A 26,364-nucleotide genomic window follows, 5' to 3' on the forward strand; every position below is an offset into this window, starting at 1 on the left:
TCCATGACAAAATATAAACTATTTTCTGGGCTTGTATTTCATGAAAAAAGAAAAATGTCCATAGCAAAATAATAAAGAGGAGGGATGCAGCTTTACAGTGATTCTTGAATAAAGACTTTGCACTGATTTGATGCGAAATTTGGATGTTTTGCTTTGTGTCTTTTCTTTTATCAAGGCATTATTTCCACTGCTTCCTTGCATGCAACTGACATTCTGTCTGGGGAAGCTATCTAGATACAATTAACTCTGAATCACTTTTCCATCATTTTCTTTCTTCCCGTTGGAGGTGCTCTGAGTCTGCATACATTTTGCTATTGATTTTATTTTTAAGATGGATGAGTTTGTGTGATACTTGACTATACAATCTATTAACACTTGTACTAAGACAAACAGATGTTTCCACGGTTGGCATCTGCAATGCACATATTTAGGAGGGTTATTTTTGAATTTGGGAAAATATTTTAGTCTTTAGCCAGAAGAGTGGATTCATATTCAAAAGTCAGTTTATCCCCAGATGCAGTAGCTGTATCACTGTTCAGAAGAGGGTTCACAAATACCATCATACCAGTGTGGCCAGTCCACCTTGCATCCTCAAACAGAGAACCTTGTTGTTGGAGAGAGTACCTAGATGCCCTTTTCCCTTTATTCCTCTTGAAGATCACTGAATAAATTAGTGGCAATGGAATATAAAAAGAAGAATCTAAAGGCCATACGCCAGGGATAGCAAAGAACTTCCTCACTCTGATCTATTGGTGATAGCTTTCTTGATTCTTCTGTTGAAAAGGATTCTGAGGAAATATCTAGGCTTAGTGGGAAAGTACGGATGTGAGAGCTGGACCATAAAGAAGGCTGAATACTGAAGAACTCATGATTTTGAATTGTGGTGCTGGAGAAGACTCTTGAGAGTCCCTTGGATAGCAAGGAGATCAAACCAGTCAAGCCTAAAGGAAATGAACCCTGAATATTCACTGGAAGAACTATTGCTGAAGCTGAAGCTCCAATACTTTGGCCACCTGATGAGAAGAGAAGACTCACTGGAAAAGACCCTGATGCTGCTGAGGGCAGGAGGAGAAGGGGATGATGGAGGATGAGATGGCTGGATGGCATCACTCATGTCGTACTTAATGGACATGAGTTTGAGCAAAGTCTGGGAGACAGTGACGCACAAGGAAGCCTGGCATGCTGCAGTCCACGGGGTCACAGAGTCGGACATGACTTAGTGACTGAACAACAAAGTGGGAAAATGGTGTCATATTGAATTGTGATATCCGCCTAGGCATAGAACATAGAGTAAAGTATATCACACGGTTCCCATTCTTATGACACGTAAGAATTCCTTGCATTTGCTCGATGTTTCACAGCTTTTGGATCATTTTCATGTGTTACATTTTGAATAGGAATCACATGTTCTCTTTTCATTCTTATTTATATTTTATTTGTTTTTAACATTTTAATCGATGTATAGTTGATTTACAATGTTGTGTTAGTTTCTGGTGTATGGCAAAGTGATTCAGTTTTATAAATGTATATTCTTTTTCACATTCTTTTCCCTTATGATTTATTATAGGATACTGAATATAGTTCCCTGTGCTATATACAGTAGGACCTTATTGTTTATCTAATTTACATATAATAGCTTGTATCTACTAATCCCAAACTCCTAACTTTTTCTTCACTCGTCCCTTTTCCACTTTGGTAACCATAAATCTGTTTTCTATGTCTGTGAGTCTCTGTTTTGTAAATAAATTTATTTGTATCATAATTTAGATTTCACATATAAGTGATGTCATATGCTATTTCAACCATACATAGTAACTATTATTGAATTTGCAGCTATATTCTTATAGTAAAATCCAGACTTTTTTATAATAAAAATGTATCTACATAGGTACACTGATTTTATAAAAACTTGTTTCTTTATATAGTTCAGTGCTTTTCAACTGGAGGTGATTTTTCCCCTCAGTGAACATTTGGCAGTATCTAGAGGCAATTTTGATTGTCACAGTCGGGACCAGAAAACTGCTTCCAGACCCAATGAGTAGAGACAAGGATACTGCTAAATGTACAGGACTGCCACCTAAACAAAGAATTATCTGAGACTGAGAGACATTCTCTAGCTCATAGTATAAAGCACTTATCTCATATGTCACACATAAATATTTTTACTGATCTTCTACTTAACATAATTGAAGAGCACAATATTCTAAAATCATATTCTAAATTATAAAATATATCTTTATAAACTTAAGGTATTAATAATCTTTATCACTAATATTTACCAAAATAGGCTAAATGCTGTGACATAAATGAAGGTTCAAGAACTTTTAAGGATGAAGTCATAGAATATTCTCTGACAACAGTTGAATTAAACTGTAAATCAGTAATAGATTAAAAAAAAGAAAATCTCCAAATGCTTAATATTAAAGCAAAATACTCTAAACTACCAATGGATGAAAGAGAAAATCAAAAGAAAATTACAAAATATTTTGAAATGACTATAAAATAATGGGGTCGCAAAGAGTTGGACACGACTGAGCGACTGAACTGAACTGAACTGATAAAATAATGAAAATGTGACATATCATTATAAAGGAGTTCCTAGTGGGACATTTACAGATTTAAATATATATTAGAAAAGAAGAGCAAATGAAAAATCAATAAGCATTTATCTTAAGAAGCGAAAACACAGACACAAAATTCCCTGAATGTTACAAATGAAATCCCAGCACATATAAAAAGGCAAACACATTATCACTAAGTGGGGTTTATTCCAAGAATGCAAGATTAGTTTAACATTTCATTATTTTAACAGTAAAAAATAGGGGTAAAAAGCATATGGCCATCTTAATATATGCAAAAAACCTTTGAAAATAAAATTCAATACCTGTTTGTGAGCTTAAAAAATTGTTTTTCTCAGTAAATTTGAACAGATGGGAAGTTCTTTAACCTGACAAAGAATGTCTATGGAAAAAACCTGCAGCTAATATCACACAATTTAAAAAAAAATTAGTGTGTCTTTCAACTTGAATTTGTGAACAAGTCAACAATGTTCCATTGTAACAATATCAAATCAAACTTGTACTGAAGTTCTTGGTACCTAGCTTATTGTTTTGTTCTTTGTTTTTTGAAGTGATGCTGTCTTGTTACTTCTCTCTCTTTTTACAAATGCTTTTTAGCTCTTGAAATAGGCTCTACAGAGTAAGTAAAAGAATGACTTCCTTCATATAAGACAGTCAACACTGAAAACTATAAGACAATGATGAAAGAAACTGAAGAAGACACAAATGGAAAGAATCCCACATTCATGAATTAGAATTAATATTATTAAAATGTCCATACTATTCAAAGCCATCTATATATTTAAGTAGATCCCTGTCCAAATTCCAATGGCATTTTTTTTTTACAGAAATAAAAAAAAAATTATAAAATTTGTATGGAACCACAAAAGACTCTGAATGGCTAAAGCAACTCAGTGAAAGAAGCCCAAAGCTTGATACATCACACCTCCTAATTTAAAGTGATATTACAAAAATGTAGTAATCAAAAGAATATATAACTGGAGAAAAATAGACACGTAGACCCATGGAACACAATTGAGAGCCCAGAAATCAACCTTTATGTATGCAATCAAGTAATATTTGTCAGGGGAGCCAAGTCTACTCAATTGTGAAAGGATGTTCTCCTCATTAAGTGGTGTTAGAAAAACCAAATCATATGCAGAAAAATAAAGCTGGATCTCTATTTTTATACCACTCACAAAAATTAACTTGAAATTGATTAAACAATTGAATAAAAGACCTGAAACCACAAAAGTACTAGAAGAAAACACAGAGGCAAAACTTCTTGACGTTGGTCTTGGCAATATATATATTTTTTGAATATGACACACCAAGTACAATCAACAATAGCAAAAATAAATAAGTGGGTCTACTGCTACTTCATCAAACTAAAAATCTTCACAGCAAAAGAAGCAATCAAAATTACCAAGCAACCTATGGAATAAGAAAAAAAAATTTGTAAACCATATATCTGAGAAAGGGTTAATATCCAAAATAAAAGAAATTCATACAACTCAATGGCAAAAAACAAAAACAAAAAACAGTCTGACTGAAAAATGGCCAGAGGATCTAAATGGATACTTTTGTTGTTGTTGTTCACAAGATATCCAGTCTCAGGGGCTGTGAGCCACTGAATGTGTTGTATTAGTTTTCCTGTTGGTGTTGATTAGTTGCTAAGTCATATCTGACTCTTCTGTGCCTCTGTGGACTATAGCCCATCAGGCTCCTCTGTCCATGGGATTTCCCAGATAATAGTGGACCAGGTTGCCATTTCCTTCTCCACTGAATGGATACTTTTTAAGAGGAAGAAATACACATGACCCACTGGAACATGAAAAGTTGTCCAGTGTCACTAGTTATCATGGAATTGCAAATCAAAACCACAATGAGCTATCATCTCATGCCTGTTAGTTAGAATGGCCTTTATCAAAAAGACAAAAGATAAAAAGTGTGGCAAAGAGACACTTTGTGGAGAAAAGGGAACAACACTTGGGCACTGTTGGTGACAATATAAATTGGTGCAGCCACTATGGCAAACAGTATGGAGGTTTCTCAAAAAGTCTGAAATAGAACTAACATGTTAATGATCCAGCAATCCCACTTCTGGGTATGTGAAAGTGAAAGTCACTCAGTCATGTCCGACACTTTGCAACCCCATGGCCTATACAGTCAATGGAATTCTCCAGGCCAGAATACTGGAGTGGGTAGCCTAACCCTTCTCCAGGGGATCTTCTCAACCCAGGGATCGAACCCAGGTCTCCTGCACTGCAGGCAGGTTCTTAATCAGCTGAGCCACCAAGGAAGCCCAAGGATACTGGAGTGGGTAGCCTATCCCTTCTCCAGCGGATCTTCCCAACCCAGGAATTGAGCTGGAGTCTTCTGCATTGCAGGTGGATTCTTTACCAGCTGAGGTACTACTGATAGCTAAATAAAATGAAAACGGCATCAGAGATATTTACCCTCATGTTTATTGCAGTTTATTCATAGTAGTCAACATATAGAAACAACCCAAGTGTCTATCTATAGACGATAGATAAAGATGTGAGATATGTACTTAAATACCTACATATACAGTTGACCTTTGAACAACATGGGTTTGAATTGCATGGGTCCACTTATAATCAGATTTTTTTTTTTTCAGTAAATACGTACTATAGTACTACACAATACACACTTGGTGAATCCGTGGATATACAATAGAACTGCAGATAAGAAAGGCTGACTGTGAACTTATACTGAGATTTTTGACTGCTAGAGGGTTTGGTACCCCTAAACAATATTTCTAATTGTTCAAAGGTCAACCATATACACTGAGCACAACTGAATATTATTAAGTCATGAGAAAGAAGGAAATTCTGCATTTTGCAACAACACAGACAAATTGTGCTAAATGAAATGTCAGATATAGAAAGACAAATATTGTATGATCTCACTTATATATGGAATCAAAATAGACAAACTCACAGAAACAGTGAGTAGAATGGTAGTTTCCAGGGGCTGGAAGGTGAGGGAAATGAGGAAACATTCATCAATGGGTACATACACTTAAAGTTATTAGACAAAAAGTTCTGAAGAGCTCGTGTGCAGTATCGTGATCATAGTTAACAATACTGTACTACATAGTTGGAGTTGCTAAGAGAATGGATCTTAATTATTCTTACTACAAAAAATAAATGGTAACCATGTGAGGCAATAGAAATGTTAACTAACCCTACCATGGAAATCATTTCTCTCTATCAATAATAAGTGTATCAAATAACACATTGTACACTTTATAACTTACACACTATTACATGTCAATTAAATCTCAATAAAACTGGGGGAAAACTTATTTCCAATTTTAATTTATTCATGGAAATAAAACTTATTTAATAAAACTTACTTCCACGAATAACATCCTGAGAAGTCCCCTTATTTGAAACAACTCAAGATGCTTGGTGCTATGTGCCAACTCAGAAAAGAGAAATAGTGGAGAAACACTTTGCAAATGCATTTAGGAGAAATAGCCAAAGGCTTTGGCAGTGATCAGATTATGAGCTTGTCCTATTTTTTCCCATCAATCCTGGAATGTAAAAATTAAGAAAAAACAATCTCTTCATTAAGAACCATTGAAAACTTCATTCCTTGTATTAAGGTCTTTATCTTGTTTCATCTAATTTCTGTGGGATCTGTAAGACATGATGATAATATTACCTTACAGGAATTGAAACTAAGGGCATGGAAGATTAAAGAAGTGGTTGGAATTTCACAGATAACTGGGGCTTGAAAAGAGCCATACAGTCTAGGCTTTAGGGATACAGACTTTGGGAACTATTCATATCTGGGCTTAAATCTATTTTCAATACTTGATCTGGCTGATTATGAATAGTTATTAACCTGTCTGAGCCAGTTTCCTTTTCTTCTCCAGAAAGCTTTGTAGAGATGCTAATCATTGTTGTCCTAGTTACATTTCTTTCAATGTAACTCAACACTCAGAAACAGTTTCTCTGTCCTAAATATTTGTATTAGTGCTCTGCGATCATGGTCATAGCTGACATAACTGTATGAGAATCATTTCCAAAAGTTCATGCCTAAAGAAGGCACGAGAGGGCGCTTGGCAGTTGTGGCAAATCCAGGGAGGCAGAGCTGATAAAAGAGGACGCTATATCTGTAGATCATTTACAAATGGTATTAAAGCTGACACAAATTTACTTTCTATTATCTCTATGTACCAGGCATCCTAAAGAAAGTCAAAGTCAGTGAAAAAATACTCCTTTTTGTTGCAACAAACTGCTCCCACCAAATCCTTGACACCAAACATTGGTACATCACTACCCAACAGGCAGATACACACATATTCATTGAGGGTCTTCTCTGGATTGTACATATTGACAATGCACAGGCAACATCTCAAACGTGTTGAAATGGAGATAACCTTCACTGGCATTGCCACTTACCCTTGCTGTCTGCTTCTCAAAATTCACTGGAGATGAGGAGTCTCAGCTCACTAGGGGTAAGTCCTGGGACAGGTGAGGAGATACACAGAAACTGTGGTGGATTTTTCATCTGAAAAAAACAGAATTCTGAATTAGAGAAGAAATGTTACTGTTATTTAAAAAAAAATGGTATTGGGATCAAATTCTCATTGGTGAAAAAGAAACACATTATATTCATTGATAAAATAGTAAGAATGAGAGTTGACTATTCATCAGAAATAACATAAAAGAGAAAAAAACTATGAAATGACATCTTCATCCTTAAAGTGCTAACAAAATAGCAAAAAAAAAAAAAAAACTCTGTAAACCTGAAATTCTATATTTAGCTACTTACACTGCAAATTGTTCAGGGAAATAAAATATTCATTGGTACAATATTTGCAACTATTTTGTAGGGTAGAACTGTGTGTGTTATGTGTGAGTGTATTCTAGAGGTTAAAGGTAAATAAAACTATATGGAAACACTGCATATAAGCATATATATAAAGGTAAACATAAAATGTAAATAATGTATAAATTTGTGTAAGCATAAAAATTTATATGGAATATATTAGTATATAAAGTAAACATATATTTTCATGTCACTGAAATAACTGACCACTTAAAGTAAAAATAGGAACAATATAATATAGGGTTCATAGCTTGTGTAGCTATGAACATCAACAACCTCAGATATGTGGATGATACCACTCTAATGGCAGGAAGCTAAGAGGAACTATAGAGCCTCTTGATGAGGGTGAAGGAGGAGGGTGAAAGAGCCAGCTTAAGACTAAATGTTAGAAAATACTAAGATCATGACATCCAGTCCCATTAATGCATGGCAAATAGAAGGGGAAAAGTGGAAGTAATGACAGATTTCCTCTTCTTGGTCTCCAAAATCACTGCAGATGGTGACTGCAGCCATGAAATTAGAAGACAATTGCTTCTTGGCAGGAAAGTGATGACAAACCTAGACTGTGTTGAAAAGTAGAGACGTTGCTCTGCCAACAAAGGTCTGTATAGTCAAGGCTATGGTCTTCCCAGTGGTCACGTATGGTGGTGAGAGCTGGATCGTAAAGAAGGCAGAATCCCAAATAATTAATGCCTTCGAAATGTGGTACTGAAGACTCTTGAGAGTCCCTTGGACAGCAAGGAGATCAAGTCAGTCAATCTTAAGGCAGATCAAGCCTGAATATTCACTGGAAGGACTAATGCTGAAGCTGAAGTTCCAGTATTTTGGTCATGTGATGTGAACAGATGACTCATTGGAAAAGTCCCTGATATTGGGAAAGATTGAGGGCAGAAGGAGAAGAGGGCGTCAGAGGATGAGATGGCTGAATGGCATCACCAATGCAATGAACATGAACTTGGGAAAACTCTGGGAGATGGTAAGGGACAGGGAGGTATGGCATGCTGCAGTCCATGGGGTTGCAGAGTCAGACACAACTGGGTGATTGAACAACAACAAGTCTGTATAGATGTATGGCAAAAAAAGCACAAAAGACTAGAGTGAGAAAACAGAAGGATGCTGCTTTAAGCATCTCATATTACATGCAAAATGGTATAATCTTTTTTGAAACTAGATTGTAGTCAATAAAGATACATATTTTAAGCTCTGGAGCAACTTAAAATAAAGCAAGTATGACTGATAATCCAAGAGAGAAGATAACATAGGATACCAAAATATGCCTTAATGAAAAAAAAAAAAGCCTGGACAAAGTCAAAAGAGATGCAGCAAACAGTAAAGAAATAATAATATAACATAAAACCAACAATATCAATAATTACTTTAAATGTAAATGAACAACTGAAAGGCAGAGACAGACTTAATATAATCCTTTGAAGATGGGATGAAAGCAAATCTGCCTACTCTCACCACTTCCATTCAACATTATGCTGAATAGAAGTTAACTGGAGGGTCTAGTCAGCACAATAATGTGGATTGGGAAGGAACATTTAATAAAGTTATAATTTTTTACAGGCAAAGTATCAAATTTATGTAGAAAATCTCAGTTATCTACCAAATATCTCTTCTTAAGCTAATGAATGAATTTAGCAATATTGTAGGAGACAGGGTAGGCTTCATTGTCATATAATCTATGCAGTTGCACTAGGTCCCATGCTCAGAGATGCCCTATATTTGGTTTAATGCTCTACTGTCACTATCTTGAACTTTTAACAAAGAGCTCCATAATTTTATTTTGCACATAGCCCTACAAATTATGTACCAAGTCCTGGGAGGAGACAAGGCTGAATATAGGCAATCTATTGAGCTCCTCATTACCACACCACCAACAACAACAAATGGAAAACAAAATAAAATTGCAATAAATTAAAAATAAGCTTTACAAAACATATGTGAGGCACTGAAATATTAATGTATAAAGCAATATAAATTAAATAGGACCTAAGCAAATGGAATGGTATATAATTTTGATGGATTGTGAGTCCCAGTATTTTATTTTTTTAATTTATTTATTTTAATTGGAGGCTAATTGGAGAAGGCAATGGAACTCCACTCCAGTACTCTTGCCTGGAAAATCCCATGGATGGAGGAGCCTGGTAGGCTACAGTCCATGGGGTCGCTAAGAGTTGGACACGACTGAGTGACTTCACTTTCACTTTTCACTTTCATGCATTGGAGAAGGAAATGGCAACCCACTCCAGAGTTCTTGCCTGGAGAATCCCAGGGACGGGGGAGCCTGGTGGGCTGCCGTCTATGGGGTCGCACAGAGTCGGACACGACTGAAGCGACTTAGCAGCAGCAGCAGCAGCAGGAGGCTAACTACTTTACAATATTGTAGTGGTTTTTGCCATGCATTGACATGAATCAGCCATGGGTGTACATGTGTTCCCCATCCTGAAACACCCCTCCCACCTCCCTCCCCATCCCATCCCCCTGGGTCATCCCAGTGCACCAGCACTGAGCACCCTATCTCATGCATCGAACCTGGACTGGCGATCTATTTCACATATGGTTAATATACATGTTTCAATGCTATTCTCTCAAATCATCCCACCCTCACCTTCTCCCACATAGTCCAAAAGTCTATTCTTTACATCTGTGTCTCTTTTGCTGTCTCACATATAGGGTCATTGTTACCATCTTTCTAAATTCCATATATATGCATTAATATGCTGTATTGGTGTTTTTCTTTCTGACTTACTTCACTCTGTATAATAGGCTCCAGTTTCATCCACCTCATTAGAACTGATTCAAATACATTCTTTTTAATAGCTGAGATATATTCCATTGTGTATATGTACCACAGCTTTCTTATCCGTTCGTCTGCCGATGGACATCTAGGTTGCTTCCATGTCCTAGCTATTGTAAACAGTGCTGCAATGAACATTGGGGTACATGTGTCTCTTTCAATTCTGGTTTTCTCAGTGTGTATGCCCAGCAGTGGAATTGCTAGGTCATAGGGCTATTTCCAGTTTTTTAAAATCTCCATACTGTTCTCCATAGTGGCTGTACTAGTTTGCATTAAATGACCTGTGTGTGAATGCATGCATGCATGCATGCTCAGTCATGTATGACTGTCTGCAACCCCATGAACCGTAGCCAGCCAGACTCTTCTGACCATGGAATTTTCCAGGCAGGAATAGTGGAGTATGTTACCATTTCCAACCCCAGGCAAATGACCTGTAGATTTAGCATAATCCCAATCAAAATATCTTTAGGTTTTACTTATTGTAAAAGTTAGCAAATTTATTCTAAAATATCATATGTAATCACTTATAATGCAATCTAAATGAAATACAAATAAACTCATATGCAAAACAGACATAGACCCAAAGACATAGAAAACAAAATACTGTTACCAAAGGGGAAAGGGACAAAGGATAAATTAGGACTTTGAGATTAACATACACACCCTGTGCTTTGCCATGTTGACATTAGTTGCTCAGTCGGTTTGACTCTTTGTGACTTCATGGACTGTAACCCGCCAGCCCCTCTGTCCATGGGGATTCTTCGGGCAAGAATACTTGCACTGGATTGCCAAGCCTTCCTCCAGAGGATCTTCCCAACCCAGGAATTGAACTCAGGTCTCCTGCATTGCAGGCAAATTCTTCACCATCTGAGCCACCAGGGAAACCCATATACATTCAGTTCAGTTCAGTCACTCAGTCGTGTCTGACTCTTTGTGAACTCATGGACTGAAGCATGCCAGGCCTCCCTGTCCATCACCAACATTGAATGTTTATTCAAACTCATGTCCATCGAGAGGGTGATGTCATCCAACCAGCTCATCCTCTGTTGTCCCCTTCTCCTCCTATCTTCAATCTTTCTGAGCATCAGGGTAATTTCCAATGAGTCAATTCTTCACATCGGGTGGCCAAGTTTCAACTTCAGCATCAGTCCTTCCAATGAATACTCAGGGTTGGTTTCCTTTAAAATTGACTGGTTTGATCTCCTTGCAGTTCAAGGGACTCTCAAGAGTCTTCTCCAACACCACATTTGAAAAGCAACAATTCTTCAGTGCTCAGCTTTCTTAATAGACCAACTCTCACATCCATACATGACTACTGGCAAAACCATACCTTTGACTAGACGGACCTTTGTCAACAAAGTAATGTTTCTGCTTTTTAATATGCTGTCTAGGTTGGTCATAACTTCTTCCAAGGGACAAGCATCTTTTAATTTCATGGCTGCAGTCACCATTTGCAGTGATGTTGGAGCCAAAAAAAATAAAGTCTCTCACTATTTCCATTGTTTCCCCATCTATTTACCATGAAGTGATGGGACTGGATGCCATGATCTTAGTTTTTTGAGTGTTGAGTTTTAAGCCAACTTTTTCACTTTCCTCTTTCACTTTCATCAAGAGGCTCTTTAGTTCTTCTCTCTCTGCCATAAGGGTGGTGTCATCTGCATATTTGAGGTTATTGATATTTCTCCCAGCAATCTTGATTCCAGCTTGTGTTTCTTCCAGCCCAGCATTTCACATGATGTACTCTGCATATAAGTTAAATAAGCAAGGTGAAAATATACAGCCTTGATGTACTTCTTTCCTGATTTGGAACCAGTCTGTTGTTTCATGTCCAGTTCTAACTGTTGCTTCTTGACCAGCATACAGATTTCTCAGGAGGCAGGTCAGGTGGTCTGGTATTCCCATCTCTTTAAAAGTTTTCCACAGTTTGTTGTGATCAACACAGTCAAAGGCTTTGGTGTAGTCAATAAAGCCGAAGTAGATGTTTTTCTGGAACTCTCTTACTTTTTCGATAATCCAACCGATGTTGGCAATTTGATCTCTGGTTTCCCTGCCTTTTCTAAATCCAGCTTGAACATCTGGAAGATCACAGTTCACATACTGTTGAAGCCTGGCTTGGAGAATTTTGAGCATCACTTTCCTAGCATATGAGATGAGCATGAGATGAGTGCAATTGTGCAGCAGTTTGAACATTCTTTGGCATTGCCTTTATTTGGGATTGAAATGAAAACTGACCTATTCCAGTCCAGTGACCACTGCTGAGTTTTCCAAATTTGCTGGCATATTGATTACAGCACTTTCACAGCATCATCTTTTAGGATTTGAAATAGCTCAACTGGAATTCAATCACCTCCACTAGCTTTGTTCATAGTAAGATGGTACGAGGGGTGAAATCATGTTTAGAATTAAACCCCATACCCACCAGAGATGCTTGGAGGGCTCACACAAAACCTTGTGCACACCAGGAAACCTCATAGAGACGGAGTCAGACCTGCCTTTAAGTGTTTGAGTGTCTTCTGCAGAGGTATGGGTCAGAAGTGGCCTGCCGCAGGGGCAGGGGCTCTGGGTGCAGCAGACCTGGGTGTGGCATAAGCCCTCTTGAGGAGATCGCCATTAACCCCACCATAGAGCCGCCAGAATTTACACAGAACTGGGAAATAGACTCTTGGAGGGCACAAACAACACCTTGTGTGCACCAGGACCCAGGAGAAAGGAGCAGTGACCCCACTAGAGACTGACCCATCCTAGCCAGTGAGTATCCAGGAATCTCTGGCAGAGGCATGAATCAGTGGCGGCATGACCACAGAGAACTAATCAAACTGATCACATGGACCACAACCTTGTCTGATTCAATGAAACCATTAGCCATGCCATGTAGGGCCACCCAGGACTGATGGGTCATGGTGGAGAGTTCTGACAAAATGTGGTTCACTGGAGAAGGGAATGGCAAACCAGTTTAGTATTCTTTCCTGGAGAACCCCATGAACAGTATGAAAAGGCAAAAAGATACACACTACTATATATATAATAAATAACCAAAGAGGACTTATTATATAGCATAGGGAGCTATATTCTATATTTTATAATAATCTAGAGGGGAAAAGAATCTGAAAAAAGAATATATATCTATATCCATATCTGCATCACTTTGCTATATACCTGAAACTAATACAACATTCTAAAACAATTATACTTCAATAAAAAGTTTTTGAAAAAATTATGTGAAAATAATTAATGGACGAAACCTTACTGTATTGACTTCTCATGATGTGAGTGGAATCTTAAATTCTAAGGTTAATATTTGGATGACAGACAGTAGGCTTCTTAAGTACCAGTCATTGTTGTTAGAAGGACCAGTAACTCAGCTCTCAGCTTTTCAACAGGCATTAACAGAACTCCGGGAGATGACTCCTGACCCAGCCTCTGAGTCAAGCAATCCTCTATTTGAGCCAGGAACCGAGGTCCTCATAAAAACACTGGGGTCTGGGGTCCCATCCCTTGAGCCCCTCTGGGAAGGCCCTTACCCGGTTATTCTTTCTTCTCCCACAGCTGTCAAAGTGCCAGGAATTGATTTGTGGGTACCTCACACTCGAGTGAAGAGGTGGCACCCTGACCAGAACTAAGCAGCGTCATTTTATGTCTTTACTTTCTATGCTCTGACTGTGTACTTTTCAGAGGGGCCTGATAATCTACGTGAGCCTACTTCTGCTGATGCCAGAGATCCTGAGTCTGCTGTTTGATTCTCAAGACAATACCTTCCTGTCTTGGACTCATTCCTACGCAGCATTTCACAATCAGTCTAAGTGCTGGGTCTGTGGAGCACTCCCCTCTTCATCAGTGAAAGGCTTCCCATGGTGGACATCTCCACTTCAAGGAAAAGACTTTCTCCAAGTCTGCGAATACCTTCAACAACAATCGCATGTGATGCCTCTTCTTAAACTGATGACATCTAACAACCTTAAGTTGGACTGATGTAACTATGGACACAATGTGACTTTTCATTTCGATTTTAACTTGGTTAAATGACTATTTTGCCTTACGTCTGTAACTGTATAATGGGGTTTTCTAACCATCTAAAAGCTTTTAAGTTACAAATGGTTGTGTGAGCTCCTATGAGTGCCACAGCCTCCTCCAACTATTACTTGGGGCCACTGGATCAGAGACCCTCAATATGAGGGTTAGGAGAATATATTGCCTCAACAATTTAGGGACTATGCCCCTAAACAGCAAGAAGTAGTTATGGAACGAAAATGATGCCCCTTTCCCTTGGCAACATAATTCTCCTAAAAGAAAAGGGGGGAATGAGAGAGTCCTTTCCTAGGCAGGTTGATAAGAAGTCTAGGGGTCCCCAAGGAGAGAGGGGTCTGGAATTCTCAAGGAAGAAGAAAGGACAAACTTTTTCTTTTCTCTCTACATTCCTTAGGATTATATAACAATAATGTATCCCGCCTGAGGACAGTCTCTGGATTAAATTTCTGGCTAATCCTGTTATCTTAGAGTATATAACTCCACTGCTAACACTAGCAAGGGGGTACTCTTTCTGTCCCCTTCTTATGCCTATGTCACAAGCTTTCTCTGTCTCCTTTATACTTTAATAAAACTTTATTACACACACACACACAAAAATTATGCGGAAATACAGAGATCCTAGCCTAGCCAAAATAATCTTGAACCAAATGGTGAAAGTTGAAGGACAACTTCTAGAGTAATTAAGACAAGGTGTTAGTTGCATACAAATTGACAATTAGAGACGTGAAACAGAATAGACAGTCTAAAAGTACACCTGCACTTACATGGTCAATTGCTTTTTGATCAAGGCCACAAAGCATTTCAACGGGGAAAGGAAAGTCTTTTCACAAAGTGGTGCTAGAACAATTGGCTATATTTTTAAAAAGGGAAACTTGACTTATACCTCATAGACCATATATAAAAATTAATTGAAAAAGAGTATAGACACAAACATAAAAGTTAAAAATATTAGGCTTCACAGAGAAAACAAATAATAGGAAAAATCATTGTGAATTTAGGGATAGGCAAAGATTTTATAAACAGGACCCAGGTGTATATGTATGACTTTTCATAAAAGAAAAATGTGATAAAATATATTTTATCAAAGTCAAAACTGTGTGCTCAATAAATACATTAATAAAGTAAGTGACTGAGTCATAGACTAGGAGAAAATACTTAACAATACATATGGCTAAGGAATAACATGTATTCAGAATATATAAACTCCTGTAATTCAATAATAAAAAGACAAACAACCCAATAAAAATAGGCAGAATACTTAAACAGTTACTTTACAAAGGAATGTATATGAATGTCCATTGAGAAAATGAAAAAGTGCTCAGCATCATTAGTCATAAGAGAAATGAAAATTAAAACCACAATGAAATGCCATTACATACCAAGCAGAATAGCTAAAGTAAAAAAAGACAGGAGACAACAATGATGCTTATGCTGAGATGAGAGCAACCAGAACTTTTATATGTTTTACTAGCAGGAGTGCAAAATTATCCAATATCTTTGGCAATGGGTCTGGTAATTTTTCATAAAGAAAAGGATATTCCTGCCCTATGAGCCAGTGGTTCATCTTCTAGATAGGTTTTCATGAGAAACAAAAATATTATGTCCACAAAATGAGTTGTTCAAGAATGTTAGTAGGAGTTTTACTAACAGTAGCCCAAAGCTGGAATAAGCCCAAGTGTCTAGAAATGAGATATGGATTAAAAACTTTGCCATAGTTATAAAAATTAAAAGTCACATAGCAACAGAAAGAAAGATATTACTGTTTCTTGGAATAGCATGGATGAATCTCAAAAACCTTATATTGAGCTAAATAATCCAAACACAAAAAGGTAGAAACTATATTATTACATTTATGTGAAGTTCTGAAGAGGTAAAATTAAGGTAAGAGAACAACGTCAGTGCTCTAGTTGAAACTAGAGGGTTGAAATAAGAGGGGAGGAGCAAGAGAATCTTTCTGGCATGAAGGTTTTATTTGATGTCTTGATAAGATCTAGATTTTACAGTGGTGTGCTGGCTGACAAACTGACTCAGCAACAAAGAGCCCCAGTTTTTATCATTTGTAGATTTTTCTTTTGGTATTAATACTCCTACCAATGGTTGAATAGCTGACTTGCAAAAATCTTATATAGATCAGTCCTTGTAATACGGTTCCAGCATACTGCTGAACATTGGTGTGTGCAGTCAGCCAAGGTCATCAAACCATACCCGAAAGATCCATACATTTCACTGCATGCAAATTATGTTGAGGTTCAGACAACATTTAGATGATAATAATTGCAGGTAACATCTATTGTGCCATGACTTTATACCAAGTTTTGTTATATGTAAACTTTTCCAATCATTTGGACCTCCTTGATGGCTCAGTGGGTAAAAAGAATCTGCCTGCAATGCAAGAGACACAGGAGGTGAGGATTTGATCCCTGGGCCTGGAAGAGTCCCTGGAAGAGGAAAATGACAACCCACTCTAGTGTTCTTACCTAAAAAGTCCCATGGACAGAGGAACCTGGTGGGCTACAGTCCAAAGGGTCGCAAAGAGTTGGACACAACTGAGCAACTAAGCACCATATTCAGCTGTTACAAGATTACAGAGATATTTCAGTTAGTCAAAACCAAGGAAAGCAGAGTCATTGTAAGTATTAAGAAATGCAGATTTGTTATATGAATTATACCTGGCACAAATATGGGAGGAGGCAGGAAAGTGAAAACCTGGAAGACAAGGGTGGGAGGGAATAAGAGAAACCACTGCTAACCAGTCAGCCTGATGCCCGGCACAGGCAGACAAATCAGAGCCTGCAGATAAATGCAAGAAGCCAAACATATCTGCCACTAAAGCAGAGTTGCAGAAAGTGAAAGTCAAATTGTTTGTCGCTCAGTTGTGTCTGACTCTTTGCGACCCCTTAGACTGTAGCTTGCCATGCTTCTCTTCTCCAGGCAAGAATACTGGAGTGGGTTGCCATGCCCTTCTCCAGGGGATCGCAGATTCTTTACTGTCTGAGCTACCAGGGGGTTTGCTTTCTGGGAAACTGTTGCCTCTTTGTATCTCTTGCTTTTGTGAGTCCACAGCCAAGCACTTGGTTGTCGGCCTGCTACCACTGCTGGTCATCAAAGCCAGCCACCAATAAGAGGAGTCAGCTGTGGAATGGGAAGATTGCGAGGGCATGCTGACACTGCCAGGCATTTCCACACTCATTCACTATGACGTCAGATCATGCTGATTTTCTGAAAGGAATGACTTCTGCTTCACTTCACCTTCCTAATCCCAAGCATGTTCCTCTTTTGACCAACTCTAACCATGTTGTGAAGAGGATCTTAGGAAATACAGATCTTAGCTTTAGCCAAGTATATACAGAACAAAGCCACACAATATAATTTCCCAATTTACAGATAAGAAAAAGAAAGATCAAGCTGGTGATAACTATTTGCCCAGGTTGTTATACACTTCATACTGTATACCCAGGTGCATCTGATACAAACCATTTCTTAGCAGCATTCTATGGCTATCTTCATGGATGTTTCCTTCAAGGGCTTTGTGGTTCCAGGTCCACGTTGCTACATTCGAACTGTTTTCTTGAGGGGTTTATGTACTTTTGTCACCAAGCAACCTCATGTATAGTTTTAGTGAAGATTAAATGAGGCTGTATAGAAAGTGTATTTAATAATACTTTGCCTATGAGCTTTTGGTAGCTAGTGGCGATTGGTGTAATGATATCTCTGATAATGATGAATGGTCTTTACCTGCAGGCAGCTTAATAAAAGAAAAGGCATGAGCCAGAGATTCTGGACAAAAGTTTAGCTTTGCTATTTAATCTCTGCTCTAGTCAAGACCTGTGAATTTCACTTTTTAAAAAAAATCTCTAAATGAGGATAATACTCTCTTCTCTGACAAGTTTCCAGGACTTTTGTTAAGATAATACGTATATACGTACTTGTGTATATCTGCATATTTTTTATATATATGTTATTTTGTTGCAACGGTGTCTCCTGAGCCTGTTCTCCTCTACCTTTGAACATGGTTTGGCCCCTTCTCTTTTAGAGTTAACCCTCTGACTGTAACAATCTCTATTATCCAGGGAGGTTTTGAAGAAGACACAAGGAAAATGTGTGCAAAATATAATCTACAAACCAAAATGAAGCAATATGATCACTGGATCACCTCCCTTTTGGTGACTTCCTTTAGAAAACATTAAAAAGGTAAGCTTGTTGCTGTGCCCACCCAGCCTCACTCAGTCTACTCCCACCCCACCCTGACGAAAGCTTTGAGCTGGGCTGTCTCTGCAAATTCTCTGAGCCATTGCCGCTGTCTCCATGTTCTGCCCCCTCACCTGTGCAGAGGGAGATTTCAGGGTGGTTATCTCTGAGTTTCCCGTTCCTTGAAGGAAGCTGTATTTCTAATCTGCAGCGTGATGACCTTTTGCTTACCCTGTTAGATAAAAATCACAGGCCCCTTTATCAGCACAGAGCTGAGAGAAGGCTTGCAAATTGCATATAGACTTTACCTGTGAGCAGCATGAAAAATCAACTAAAACTAGTGCATCCTTGCAAGTAACATTCATTGCCAGTATGGTGTTTCTCTAACCACAGCTCACACCAGCATTTGGAATGCAATTATGCCTCCTTCAAATTAAGAATTTAGCAACATCTCCACTCTAGAGGATTTACAGAAGAAAGTAATTTACACTGCAATCTTTGTTGTGTTTACAAAAATATATAAGAAAAGGAAATGCATGGGATATTGCCTCATCACAGACAGCCAAGCATTTTTACCTGGGCTGTTTTTCCTCTAAAGAACTGAAATAACACCCAGACAAGCATCCAATGTGTCTCATGTCTGTTAACAACGTGTGCTGCCATACTCACCACACTCTTCAGGGCAGTAGGTGTCATGATACGGTAGAAAGTATGTGGATTATTTTTTTCCAGTTAGACTTGAATTCCTGGATCCAATCTTCTTTTCTGGATAATTTTGTGTATATTCTTGCTTATGCTTTTCGTTCAGAAAACATTGCCAACTTCAGAGTTTCTGTCTTTTTGAAATACATATATATAGATATAGATATTCTGATAAAGAGTAAGAGCTGAATATGTCTTTGCTTCCTCCTTTTCCTGCTCTCCTCCTAGAGCTGTAAATGGAGAGACCAGCTTTGTGAACTGGTAATTGGCTTGTACTCAATAACACCTCAGGAACCTCTGAGAAGTTTCTTAAGAACTCTTTTGAACCTGAGTCTCTGGACTCAAGACAAAGGCTCAGAACAGCAAGGACTCTGTAGCTACATCTCTGTGTGATGATACTGAATACAGACCAAAGACCGAGCAGGCTGTGCTGATCATTAAATATGCACCTATAAGCATGAAAATTAGCTTGGGTCATAACTGAAATTCCCAGCAGTCCCCAGGCCTTCTGAAAGAAGAAATGGATTATCAAACCTTCTCCAAATAGAAAGAGTCAGGTGTTAGGTACCAGAGCTAATTACCTAAGAAGATCACCTGAGGCTAAAGCAAGTGTTTTCTGATTAGCAGAAGGTGCAACAGCTCTAATCTAATAAACTGAGGATCAGGGATAATCCTCAGAATGAGAGCCGTGAGAGGGAGAAAGATCCTTTTTCTGTCTGAGATCATGCTGAGGACTGCCATCATCCAGACCTCCTTTGTCTGGATTCATAGCACCTGGAGGAAAGCTAAGAATACACACATTTGCCTTTGAAAATCACATGAATTGAGGGGGTTAGTTAGTCCGGAGCTCTGAAGCCTCTTCAGGAGGCTTCAAAAGGAGAACAGTTAATTAGTTTGCAGTGAGATGTCTAGGTGCTCAAAAAAGGGAGTGGAGGACTCACTGTATGGCTCTCACCTGCTGCGCTGATTGGTCCTGCATTACCTTCCTGGGGGCAGGCAATCCATTTCCATCTTTCAGCATCACTGGGCTCTGCTTTATGATGGCAGGACTGTGAGTGTACAGATCACCTTTTTGCAGGAAGAAGGATAGACTTGCTCCTTCTTTTCGTTCTTCTGTTCTTGTGATTGTCATGTCATCACCCTGGAGGCAGCGGTTTCTTCCATAGAAGCAGCTGCATCTGCTTTTTGGTCTTTCCAGCACTCACAGAAATCGCCTCATTGAGCCCTCTCAAAGATATCCATAGCAGCATTACCCCACAGGACCCCTCCTGGTATCCTGAGCTACCAGTACATGCCAAGCAGTAGTTCTGAGTTTCAACTCCAAGTAGCGCCTCATTCAGGCTTTAATAAGTCCTACCTCTTGCCTTTGTTGCACAGTCCAGAGTGGCTGCTTCCTGCAGTTATTTCCTTAGAATTCTCTCTCTTTTTTTACCCTTTTTGTCACCTAGCTGGATGAATTCTAGTTAACCATCTTGTTTAGTAAATTACTTCCATTAAAATTGCTATGCGATTTCTATATCCTCTCACATTTATAGAAATTGGTACCCAAAAAACCCAGACCACTCAAGACAAGGTTGTGAATTGGTTTGGAAGTGTCCTTGAATTTGAATGCAGAGTTAGGCACCTTGCCAGTAGGAAATGAGATGCTAGTAATGCATGGCATGCAGTGATGTCACAATTAATCAACCTGTCACTTACACTAAATGGTAATAATTGTGCCTACTGAATAGTTCTGCCTCCTGATGGGACCCTAAATGATATAATTTATTTTGGGAGTCTCTTCAATAGGAATTTTACCTGCCTATGGCTTTCCTTGGCTTTCAGAATAAAATCCAAACTTCATGTCATGGCTTTTACTTCTCCATGTCCCTTTCCAACATTGGATCCTACCCATTTCCCCCTTTCTTACAAACTTTCAGTCTTCCTTCTTACCCTAAGGAGAGGAAGTTTTACCCCACCGAAGGGCCTATACCATAGTGGTTCCCTCCAGCTGCAATGCTCTTTAGCTGATCTTTGTACAGCTGGCTTACTCTCATTATTCAGGATGTAGCTCTAAGGTCACTTTATTGAACAGTCCTTCCCTGACCACACAACTGCTGGAAAACATGGCCAGCACTTTTTCACTTGAATATCACTCAAATTAACTGAGAAAAAAAAAATCATGTATTTCAAACAAATTACAAATAAGTAATGCAGACAAGAACATATAACTGTTAATCATTGTTTAAATAATTGAAATGCCTATTTAGTTTCAGATAAATGAAATTAAATGAGCTTCCCCGGTAGCTCAGCTGGTAGAGAATCCACCTACAATGCAGGAGACCCCAGTTAGACTGATGGGTTGGGAAGATCCCCTGGACGAGGGCATGGCAACCCACTCCAATATTCTTGCCTGGAGAATCCCCATGGACAAAGGAGCCTGGAGGGCTACAGTACATAGTGTTGCAAAGAGTTGAACACGATTGAATTACTAAGCACAGCAAATGCTCTTTTGGAGCTTCCCAGGTGGCACTAGTGGTAAAGAACCCACCTGCAAATGCAGGAGACAAACAGACGTAGGTTCGATTCCTTTTACTTTATGTATTGCCTTTTTGTAAATAAATACATCCCTTTTTTTTGGAGAGGGCAGGGGATCAATAAATAAAAAGCACTGAGAAATCAACAATGCCTATCAGATCTTTATCAACTTACCATGTCTTCCAACATTTGCTCCTGTCATTCTCCCAGAACAGAATGGTGCCCATTAGGAATGCTTGTTGAACTTGTAAGTATGTAGAATTGGTGTTGGTTAGAATTCTATAAGAATTGTGCAATTTCAATTGGACCAGTGGTTAAGAATCTGTCTGCCAATGCAGGGACACGGATTTATCCCTGGTTCCAGAAGATTCCACATGCCTTGGAGCAACTAAGCCCATGTGCCGCAACTAGTGAAGCCCACGTGCCCAGAGCCCGTGCTCTGCAATGAGAGAAGCCACTGGAAGCAGAGGCCCGTACACCACAGGGAAGAGGACCACCCCACTGCAGCTAAGACAAAGTCTGCACAGAAGAGAAGACCCATTACAGTCAAAAAATTATAATGAGATAAAATTTTTTAAAAGTTGAAAAGTTAGAAGTAAAAAATAACACATAAGAAAATATGGCAAAGTTAGGTATTTGATAGGCAAACTTGAAAGAGGTCTTTAAAATGATGAACTGTTCGCAAAAACATTTGGAATTAACTACCCCTTCCATAACAGGACAGATATATATTTTTTAAAGTAGGTGAATTTGAAGATGGTCTTTTAACATTAATATGAATAGACATTTGTCCGCTACTGGAGTAGTATTAACAAGAGAAAGGATGAAAGTTTACGTTATAGAATCTTGTTGGTTCCAACATCTCCTGACACCCTCTGGAAGCCCCAGCACTCCCCAGAAGTCCCTGGCAGCCCTTCCAGACATTCATCACACTCCAAACATCACAGTGGTAGAAAGCACTTGGAATCCTGCAATTAACACAGCTAGGGGAAGCTGGAAGCAACAAAAAACAGAAACACGGGCAGGCTGGCAATTAGAAAAGGAAAGCTCAGATTTCTTGGCAGGTGTTGGTTAGATGATAGGTGGTAAGAGATTCCTTATTCATTCACAAAACCCAAATGCTCAGCCAGGCGGCCTTCTATTCTGCCAAAAAGGCAGAATGACGTTCATGGAAAGATTTTCTTTTCTTAATTCTGGAAGATTTCTAAAGACATAAGGCTGTGATTCACTCTTCCCACAACTCCTAGATTCAACTTAGTGTATCTTAGAGCTGTTACATAAACTTCCTGTATTATATCACTTTGTATACATTAGAAGCATAGGTCATTTAAAGGACATGTGTAAAAATACTGATAAGATACTGAAAATGCCCACTTAACTCTCCACCAGGTACTTGCCACCACCATACATATACACACTTGCTATGGTTTGTAATTAAATTATCTAAAAACAACTTCCATATTGGCTACTTTGCTTGGTAATCTGGTGATAGGCCAGTTATGTCTTCATATTAATATGGAACAAATTTAACCCAAGGTCTTCCTTCCATATAGCTGATTGAATTGAATTAGGATTAGACTTAAAAATTCACTTCTGAGAAAAAATTCCCATGTGCAAAAACAAAAAAAGAGACTTCAGCTATATAAAAAAAAAAAGTTATAAAATAGGAGAAGACTCTTGAGAGTCCCTTGGACAGCAAGGAGATTAAACCAGTCAATCCTAAAGGAAATCAATCCTGAATACTCAATGGAAAGACTGATGCTGAAGCTGAAGCTCCAATACTTTGGCCAGCTGATGCTAAGAGCTGACCCCTTGGAAAAGACCCTGATGCTGGGAAAGATTGAGGGCATGAGGAGAAGGGGACGACAGAGGATGAGATGGTTGGATGACATCACCATCTCAATGGACGTGAGTCTGAGCCAACTCTGGGAGATGATGAGGATAGGGAAGCCTGGCGTGCACAGTCCATAGAGTCACAAAGAGTCAGACACAATGGAGCAAGTGACTGAACAGTAACAAAGATAAAATAGAAGAGATTTATATCTCTCTTAGGCTTATTTCTAGCTGACAATAGTCCACCCTATTTAGCATGTAAGACCTATTTTCAAAAGAGAAAACGTCCATGGGAAAGGCAAGGGTAAGGAAGAGTCTGGTTGTCTCTAGCAGATTATCTTTGAGTCACATGTTTTCTCTTTGTTCTGCAAAGCCAGGGTTATTGTGTTTTCAAAGTTAATAGAGACAAGAATTTAGAAGCACTTAAACCATCCAAATTTCCTTCTGAAATTGGAGGATAGATCTTTTGGTTTATATGAAAAACAGTGTCAAATCAGATATTTTACCTTATAACCCAAAAAATTTGTTGTTGTTTCGTCACTAAGTTGCATCGTCACTAAGTTGCATCTGACTCTTTTGCGACCCCATGGACTGTAGCCTGCCAGATTCCTCTGTCCATGGGATTCCCCAGGCAAGAATACTGGAGTGGGTTGCCATTTCCTTCTCCAAGGAATCTTCCACACCCAGAAATGAAACCTATGCCTCCTGCATTGGCAGGCAGATTCTTCACCACTGAGCCACCTGGGGAGCCATAACGCAAACGATAGAAACTTCTATTTATTTTTTTTTTTTGTTTATAGGCTAGTTTGAACACAGCCTCTTTTGTTCTCAAAAGGATTTAAGATAGTTAAAATAATGCAAACATCTTAAATGCCGGAACTTTAAATAGAGAAGACAACTGAGGCAAAAGGAAGGGGAGATATCAAGGTAGGCTCAAAACGGAGTTTAATACACTAATAGTTTGCTTCTTAACTTTCATTAGAGAACACAACTGTGTTCAATCTTTTTAGCAACCAATGGGCATAGAGAAACATAACTATCTATGTCGTTCAGAATGGCCACAAGATGGAAAATGAACCCAATGACTTTAGAAAAGAGATTTCTCCCATATTTTTTAAAGAAAGGATACCCTTCAACATAATGAACGAAGTCTTTATTTTAAATATAAGTTTCAAAGTACTGTTTCACATAATGCCTCTCAATGTAGGCTATCAGCCATCATTCCAATTATAAACCCATTAAACCACTTATAATTTACCAGAGAGAATTTGAGGCTGAATGATATGATGCAGCAAAAGAATGAGATTCTAAGGACCCAGCTCAGGAAAGAGGTAGATAATACACAATTTAGACCAGTGGTTCTTGTCCTGACTGCACGTTATAAACGTGAGTCAATTTTAAAAAACTGCTGACGTGTGGAATTTAGTAAATTGGTAAAGATAACCCTGTATGCGAGACAGCAAAGGAGACATAGATGTATAGAACACTATTTTGGACTCTATGGGAGAGGGCGAGGGCGGGATGATATGGGAGAATGCCACTGAAGCATGTAAATTATCATATGTGAAATGAATCGCCAGTCCAGGTTCAATGCATGATACAGGGTGCTCGGGGCTGGTGCACCGGGATGACCCAGAGGGATGAGATGGGGAGGGAGGAGGCTTCTGGAAGGGGAAAACATGTACACCCATGGTAGATTCATGTTAATGTATAGCAAAACCAATACAATATTGTAAAGTTAAAAAATAGATAAACAAACTAATAAAAAAAAAAACTGCTGACGAACCTGTGCCATCCCTGATAAATTAAATTATAACCTCTGTAGGTGAATCCCACAGAAAGGTATTTTTTTTCAAAGTTTCAAAGATGAGTCTAACATGTTTCCAGAAATTATTGAGAAAAACGAATGAGATGCCCATACATAGTACCTTTTAGCCACTTTTTAGAAATTGGGTATGGTGGATCTGAAATTTTATTCTGTGAAAAGTACTAGAAGCACATTTCATTATACTGCGAGATGAACAGAGCCCTGTGCTATAGCTGTTTTCATCTAAAACTGGATGATCAAAACACAGATTTTCTGTGCAGAGGGAGTACCTACGGACAAAGCCAAATTTCTCCTAGGGAAACGAGTGCTGGTAAAAATACCTGGATGAATAGCTGCTGGCTTCCCTCACATGAAGGGAGCTCGTTCCTGTTCACAAAGCACTTTCACAGCCATGATATCAATTGAGCCATATAATAGGATTTGAAGAGGATGCAGTGTCATTTACATTTTATCAATTATTTAACAGCGTTCCAAGAAGTCAAGTCACTTGCCTAAGGTCAGTTAGCTAGTGCAGACCAAGAACTAGAAGTCACCTCTGCTGACAACTAACTCAGTTATTCTTGAAACAGGTATTTCATCCCTCTGACTTCAAACCTCCAAAACTAGCTCTGCTGGATCAATCCTAGGGAGGATGCTGAAGAAAGAGAAAACAAATGAGTGTCTTTTGATGCCAGGTCTTCCTTCAACTACTGTCTCATGACCCTGCTCCCCTCCTCTGTAGAGCATCATGAGAGACTTATCCATACTATTTGTCTCTCCTTCTTCATCTCTTGGTCTCTGTTAATTGTAACCTAGTTAGGCTTTAGTCAGCACTGCATTGAACAGATCTGGAAAATTCGCTGTGGTAGCCAGCCTCCAAAACAGTCTCCCGTATCCCCCAAATTCTGCTGTTTAGTCTCTGTGTCCAGTTTCAAGTTGTACCAAGGCTGGTCTGTGTGACTGATAACACACAGGGGATGTTATGGTATATCACTTCTGAGATTAGGTTGTAAAGACTGTGGCTTTCATGTTGGACATGAGTGTTCTCTCTCTCTCTCTTGGAA

General features: G+C 38.7%; 1 long non-coding RNA gene across 6 annotated transcripts in view; it reads right to left on the reverse strand.

Annotated features, from left to right (window-relative positions):
- Positions 1-26,364, reverse strand: part of LOC145523457 (uncharacterized) — a 245,234-nt gene that overhangs the window by 113,113 nt on the left and 105,757 nt on the right. For 3 of the 6 annotated variants that reach the window (XR_014066571.1, XR_014066574.1, XR_014066570.1), the window contains one exon: positions 6,995-7,103. This is a non-coding gene — a long non-coding RNA (uncharacterized LOC145523457). Of the gene's footprint in view, positions 1-5,183; positions 7,104-26,364 lie in introns of those variants that run through there. The other 3 variants (XR_014066573.1, XR_014066569.1, XR_014066572.1) reach the window with 2 other exon arrangements.

The sequence above is a fragment of the Giraffa tippelskirchi genome, chromosome 10 (assembly GCF_054371585.1).
Source record: "Giraffa tippelskirchi isolate mGirTip1 chromosome 10, T2T-mGirTip1v1.2.pri, whole genome shotgun sequence".
In the NCBI taxonomy this organism is placed as follows: domain Eukaryota; kingdom Metazoa; phylum Chordata; class Mammalia; order Artiodactyla; family Giraffidae; genus Giraffa; species Giraffa tippelskirchi.